Raw genomic sequence first — 7,514 nt, 5'->3', positions numbered from 1 at the left:
ACTTAATTTCTGATATCCAGCAGCAGTAGAGACAGTAACATAAAGACAGGTTGCAGATGTGATTGCACACTGTATATCTTACTTATAGTCAGTAGACACAGGGTAATGTGATAACTGATCAAAAGTTACTAGTGCAATGCTAAGAACAAAAAAAAGAAACTACAAAATATATAAAATGCACATAAATAAACTACTGTTTATAAACTAATAGATGTATATATACTGGATATATATATACAGTATATGGCAGATGCTCTTATCCATCAGATTAATAATATGTTTAAATGTGAATGCATATACATTTGGCCAATCATAAAAGTTGATCAATTATAGACAAACCATAACTTCATGGACTTTGCTTTGTGTATAGGAGCACTTTCATGGTGGAAATCACACATGGGTGTGTGGTCAGGTGTCCACAAACTTATTTTACATTTTTACAATATTTATACTGTTTATAGTATCTTTTATATTATTGATAACAAAAAAAAAGATAGTTGAAGCTAAATGTAATATGCTCCATTTTTTTGGCGAACAGGAAGTCATGTGGATTACATGCATGCCCAGAGGCCCAAAACATGTTCTGAATATGGTGCATCAATATAGGCAAAAGAAAGCCAGCTAAAGGTAATCTAATATGTTAGTATGCAGTTTGGGATGTAACCACAAGCTTAATTGTGCCCTAAGGAAAACAGAGTGCACTAGACAGAATGGTAAAGGCATGATGTCATACCTCATATAGTGCACTTATATGGTGAGTTGGAAGCCATTTAGGACCAACATTAAGAGGGGAGACAGCTGAAAAAAGCATGTTAATGTAAATGTATAAAGAACTGTCTGTCTCAGGTGTGACTGTTAGGTGTGTAAATATATTGTTTATTACAGAACTAAAAACAAGCTGTCATCTTTTGTTGAAGCTCATATTTGCTTTGTGCTTTCATCAAACCTGATTAATGTGATTTTTAATTTTATATGAGTATAAGACCCAGTTTTGGCCTAAATATAATAGCTTTATCACTTAATTACAGAAATATCTATTTTAGAATGAACAGTGTTTTTTCTCTCCCAACAGGAAGAAATTTCTAACCATTTTATGAACGTGCTCCTGGTACGGTACTTGTAGTTCTCAATTTTTACCACGAGGTGGAAGTAAAAACATACTGTAGAGTTTAGGGTAACGGTGTATTTTTCATGTTGTTTAGACTATGTACAGTATACTGTATATGAAGTCTATTACACGTGCCTATAAACAGTGCCATATATTTCCTATTTTTATTTAACTAAACATATAAAAATTATGAATATTGTACTTTGATAAAACAAATAGAAATTATTTAGGGAAAATAGACAAACAAAAAGATGATGATGATGATGATGATTATTATTATTATTATTTTAAAAAAGTGATAGTTTTGCTAAAGAGATTGACAAAATATATATAGCTGTTGTGCCTAAATCAGCATATGATTGTAAAGCAATGCTAAAATCTCTTAAAAAAACAACTAACTGTTGTTGTTACATAATTAACTAATTCCATATGTCTTATTTCATAGTTTGAAATCTCCAGTATTGTTGTAGAATGTAGAAAATAAATCACAAATAATAAAACACACCTTTCACTTTTTTATGTCCTCTCTCACTACATCCTAAATTTCCTCTTTGGTCTTTCTCTAGACCTCCTGTCTGGCAGTTCCAACCTCAGCATCCTTCTCCTGATCTCTCCTCTGAACATGTCCAAACCACCTCAATCTGGCTTCTCTCACTTTAGCTCAAAAACATCTAACATGAGTTATCCCTCTAAAGGACTCATTCTTGATCCTATCCATCCTTGTCATTCCCAAAGAAAACCTCAGCATCTTCATCTCTGCTATGTATCTTCAGCTGTCTTTTCTTCAGTGCCTTTTATCACACAACACACCTGACACTTTTCTCCGTTAGTTTCAACTTGCCTGCACACACCTTTTCACATCCTTTCCACATTTTCTGTTACTCTGGACTGTAAATACATATACTTTATATATATACAGGGTGGATAAAAAATAATTAAGCAATAATTTATGGCTATAGAACTTGTAGTATCACTGGCGCAACACTCCATGGTGCATCACCGGATGATGTGGACCTCATAAATAGTCTCCAAAAAGTCCAGACTTATAAATAAATACACTTTTAAAATGTATTCTCCAGAAAAGAGTTGGAAAGCAATTTTCAAAGCAAGTACTGGTAATTTCCTAAATGTGATAGCAATTGTTTTTAATAATAAAAATTTTGAGCTATTAGGAAATGGTGAAACTAAACAACCAGCAATTTTTGCCAAAACATTCATATATTTACTCTAAACAATAAATGAGTATGTTTGGCACTAAAACAAGAGAACTAAATACCTGAAATGAACCATGGTGAAGCATGGTGACCTTGGATCTTGCCAGGATAGCTGATATAATGAAAAAATTCAAATACCTCTGATGAAATTGATTTCACCTTCTAGTACATTAATGATGCAAACCATGAACCTGAGTTAACAAAAAAATTCTCCCCAAAATGAAGAACAAAAAGGTTTTGGAATGGCCCAGTCAGAGCTCAAATCTGAGGCCTATCAAAAATCCTGTGAGCTGGAGATACCTTAGTAACTTGATAAATCTGCATAGTGGGAAATAAAATGCCAAATCAAGATGTGCTAACATTACAAACTCTTATGCAAAGAGACTGAGTGCTGTATTATTAGCTAAAGGCTCTTTAACAAAGTATTACTTATGAGTTATAGTTCTTATAAGTTATCCATAGTTATGCAACCAGACTATTTTGCCTAAACCTCAATGCAAACACAACTAATTTACAAATGCTTCATTTCTAATCACTCAGTATATGTTTTTATTCCGTTTTCAAACTGGTAACAATCACACTGCAATTAACAAATCGTGAGAGTCAAAATGTCAGACAAACGTAACACGACAACCGGTCTGAACACCTAGACAAATTATTAGGGTAACAAGGGAAGAGAGAGGGAGAGAGAGGGAGAGAGAATGGAAATCATTCTCTCACTAATCTCAAATCACACGCTAGCTAGCGTGATAATACATATGGTACAACTACAATCTAGATAAATGATAGCAATATCTATAATCTGGATTGTTAGGAATTGTAGATCCACTCTTTGAAGTTTTTGATGTTTGATGTTAAAATTACTTCATGGCATTACAAATATAAAAAATAAAAACAAAGAAAGAAAGAAAGAAATAACTCAGCAAGAGATGTAATGATTAAAAATCAAGAACATACAGATACTTTAAAACAGACTTATGTACAGTAATTAATTTAAAGAGGGCAGAACATATCAGGGCTAGAAGCAGAAGGTGGGTGTTTCTTCCACCTTTTACCCTATAATTTACATATTGGTTATTTGGCATATCTGAACATTTACATTTGTGGACTAGAGAGGGCAGGGCTCACTTGACATTCACCTTTTCATTATTCACATTATTATTATTATTATTATTATTATTGAAAATAAATATAGATTTAAAAATCTTATTTTTAATTTTATTTTTCAGTTGATAATGCCATAATACCATAATTCCATAATATAAAAAATTATGTGCTTTTTTTCCTAATGATTTTTTTAGTACACTTTTTTTTTGTCTAATCAAGGTGTCTTCAGTATGATCTGAACACAAATTTAGCAAGATGAAAGTCTATGTTCTAATGACATATTCTTTGATGATTATTACAGACCATTAACTTCTATAAGAAGCATCAGTGTGACTCTGAGTTGCTAAAGGCCATGTTGTAAAAATTAGAAGAGTGTATACTTTACATGGCAAGGTATTTTATGTATAATTTACATGGTAAGGTATTGTACAGTATGTGTACTTTGAATGGTAAGACACATACTGTAATAAAAAGGGAAAACGCAAGCCGAAACAAGGACAAACTACTGTAGGTAGTAAGACAATATTACTGTTTGTGTGTGTGTGCGTGCGTGCGTGTGTCGGTGTGTGTGTGTTGAATATACATTAAAGTACACCCACATTAAAGTACACCCATAATAAAATATTAAAGATTAGGCTAATGATTTTATTGATGATTTAGAGTGCAAATAAGCACAAGCTTTGTGCATTGTGAAAGTTGAATTCCAGTTGAAAAGTAAGTTTGTACTGTAAATTCTTCAGTTTTTTCTGTTTTTTACATTTTACACATCTGATGCAACAGATGGAACTGTTTCTGTTGGTAAAATGTGCTTGTGTTTCTAGGAACCAAATCACTAAAGAAGAGATAGATAAGAGGTGATTTTAAAAAAAGCTGCTATCAAGTGAAAGATCCTGTACCATTTTAGCACCATACAAAAAGGTCTAAATATGGAGAACAGCTGATGATAATGAAAAACATAACTATGGCATACTTTTATGGAGAAAAAGGATCCTCATGCTATTACTAATTATTTAGTAAGGTGTTTAAATGAGATAATTAAGTCATTGCCACAACACAAAGTGATGTTAATAAGGCATGACCTTTAATTTAACAAGGGCCACCCAGAGGATAAGTTTTTCTGCAAAAATAAGGGAGCTGGCTGAATTCGTTTTTATTTTCATCTCGATGAAATTATAAAAATAAAAAAAATTATATATACTGTATATATTGCTAATATATTTTAGCCAATAAGCCTTAGGTTACTAAGATATCACTCCAATTAAATTATCTCATTCCCATGGCTATGCATTGGAATCATGTGATTATTAGCGTCAGTGATTATAATCATTGAGGAGGCTCGTTTCTGCAGTACTTGTGTCAGTAATTACAGGCAGTAGGAAGGCTGGGTTATGCAGGGCTCATGTCAGTGATTACATGATCAGTGAGGAGGCTGGGTTATACAGAGCTGGTGTCAGTAATTATAAACAGTGAGGAGACTGGGTTTTGCAGAGCTGGTGTCAGTGATTATAGGCAGTGAAGAGGCTGGGTTATGAAAAGCTGGTGTCGTGATTATAATCAGTGAGGAGGCTTGGTTATGCAGAGCTGGTGTCTGTGATCATAGGCAGTGAGGTGGCTGGGTTATGCAGAGCTGGTGTCTGTGATTATAATCATTGAGGTGGCTGGGTTATGCAGAGCTGGTGTCGGTGATTATAGGCAGTGAGGAAGCTGGGTTATGCAGAGCTGGTGTCGGTGATTATAGGTGGTGAGGAGGCTGAGTAATGCAGCATTCGTGTCAGTGATTATAGACAGTGAGCAGGCTGGGGCATGCAGAGCTGGTGTCTGTAATTAGAACCAGTGAGGAAGCTGGGTTTTGCAGAGCTGGTGTCGGTGATTATAGCCAGTGAGGAGGCTGGGTTATGCAGAGCTGGTGTCGGTGATTATAGGCAGTGAGCAGGTTGGGTTATGCAGAGCTGGTGTCGGTGATTATAGACAGTGAGTAGGCTGGGTTATGCAGAGCTGGTGCCGGTGATTATAGGCAGTGAGGAGGCTGGGTTATGCAGAGCTGGTGTCGGTGATTATAGGCAGTGAGTAGGCTGGGTTATGCAGAGCTGGTGTCTGTGATCATAGGCAGTGAGGTGGCTGGGTTATGCAGAGCTGGTGTCTGTGATTATAATCATTGAGGTGGCTGGGTTATGCAGAGCTGGTGTCGGTGATTATAGCCAGTGAGTAGGCTGGGTTATGCAGAGCTGGTGTCGGTGATTATAGGCAGTGAGCAGGTTGGGTTATGCAGAGCTGGTGTCGGTGATTATAGACAGTGAGTAGGCTGGGTTATGCAGAGCTGGTGTCGGTGATTATAGGCAGTGAGGAGGCTGGGTTATGCAGAGCTGGTGTCGGTGATTATAGGCAGTGAGTAGGCTGGGTTATGCAGAGCTGGTGTCGGTGATTATAGGCGGTGAGGAGGCTGGGTTATGCAGAGCTGGTGTCGGTGATTATAGGCAGTGAGGAGGCTGGGTTATGCAGAACTGGTGTCGGTGATTATAGGCAGTGTGGAGGCTGGGTTATGCAGAGCTGGTGTCTGTGATTATAGGCAGTGAGGAGGCTGGGTTATGCAGAACTGGTGTCGGTGATTATAGGCAGTGTGGAGGCTGGGTTATGCAGAACTGGTGTCGGTGATTATAGGCAGTGTGGAGGCTGGGTTATGCAGAGCTGGTGTCGGTGATTATAGGCAGTGAGGAGGCTGGGTTATGCAGAGCTGGTGTCGGTGATTATAGGCAGTGTGGAGGCTGGGTTATGCAGAGCTGGTGTCGGTGATTATAGGCAGTGAGGAGGCTGGGTTATGCAGAACTGGTGTCGGTGATTATAGGCAGTGTGGAGGCTGGGTTATGCAGAGCTGGTGTCTGTAATTATAGGCAGTGAGGAGGCTGGGTTATGCAGAACTGGTGTCGGTGATTATAGGCAGTGTGGAGGCTGGGTTATGCAGAACTGGTGTCGGTGATTATAGGCAGTGTGGAGGCTGGGTTATGCAGAGCTGGTGTCGGTGATTATAGGCAGTGAGGAGGCTGGGTTATGCAGAGCTGGTGTCTGTGATTATAATCATTGAGGTGGCTGGGTTATGCAGAGCTGGTGTCGGTGATTATAGCCAGTGAGTAGGCTGGGTTATGCAGAGCTGGTGTCGGTGATTATAGGCAGTGAGCAGGTTGGGTTATGCAGAGCTGGTGTCGGTGATTATAGACAGTGAGTAGGCTGGGTTATGCAGAGCTGGTGTCGGTGATTATAGGCAGTGAGGAGGCTGGGTTATGCAGAGCTGGTGTCGGTGATTATAGGCAGTGAGTAGGCTGGGTTATGCAGAGCTGGTGTCGGTGATTATAGGCGGTGAGGAGGCTGGGTTATGCAGAGCTGGTGTCGGTGATTATAGGCAGTGAGGAGGCTGGGTTATGCAGAACTGGTGTCGGTGATTATAGGCAGTGTGGAGGCTGGGTTATGCAGAGCTGGTGTCTGTGATTATAGGCAGTGAGGAGGCTGGGTTATGCAGAACTGGTGTCGGTGATTATAGGCAGTGTGGAGGCTGGGTTATGCAGAACTGGTGTCGGTGATTATAGGCAGTGTGGAGGCTGGGTTATGCAGAGCTGGTGTCGGTGATTATAGGCAGTGAGGAGGCTGGGTTATGCAGAGCTGGTGTCGGTGATTATAGGCAGTGTGGAGGCTGGGTTATGCAGAGCTGGTGTCGGTGATTATAGGCAGTGTGGAGGCTGGGTTATGCAGAGCTGGTGTCGGTGATTATAGGCAGTGAGGAGGCTGGGTTATGCAGAACTGGTGTCGGTGATTATAGGCAGTGAGTAGGCTGGGTTATGCAGAGCTGGTGTCTGTAATTATAGGCAGTGAGGAGGCTGGGTTATGCAGAACTGGTGTCGGTGATTATAGGCAGTGTGGAGGCTGGGTTATGCAGAACTGGTGTCGGTGATTATAGGCAGTGTGGAGGCTGGGTTATGCAGAGCTGGTGTCGGTGATTATAGGCAGTGAGGAGGCTGGGTTATGCAGTGCTGGTGTCAGTGATTATAGGCAGTGAGGAGGCTGGGTTATGCAGAGCCGGTGTCAGTGATTATAGG

The sequence above is a fragment of the Clarias gariepinus genome, chromosome 8, assembly GCF_024256425.1.
Source record: "Clarias gariepinus isolate MV-2021 ecotype Netherlands chromosome 8, CGAR_prim_01v2, whole genome shotgun sequence".
Classification (NCBI taxonomy): Eukaryota; Metazoa; Chordata; class Actinopteri; order Siluriformes; family Clariidae; genus Clarias; species Clarias gariepinus.
The sequence above is the reverse complement of the archived record's forward strand: the minus strand, read 5'-3'. Positions refer to the sequence as shown.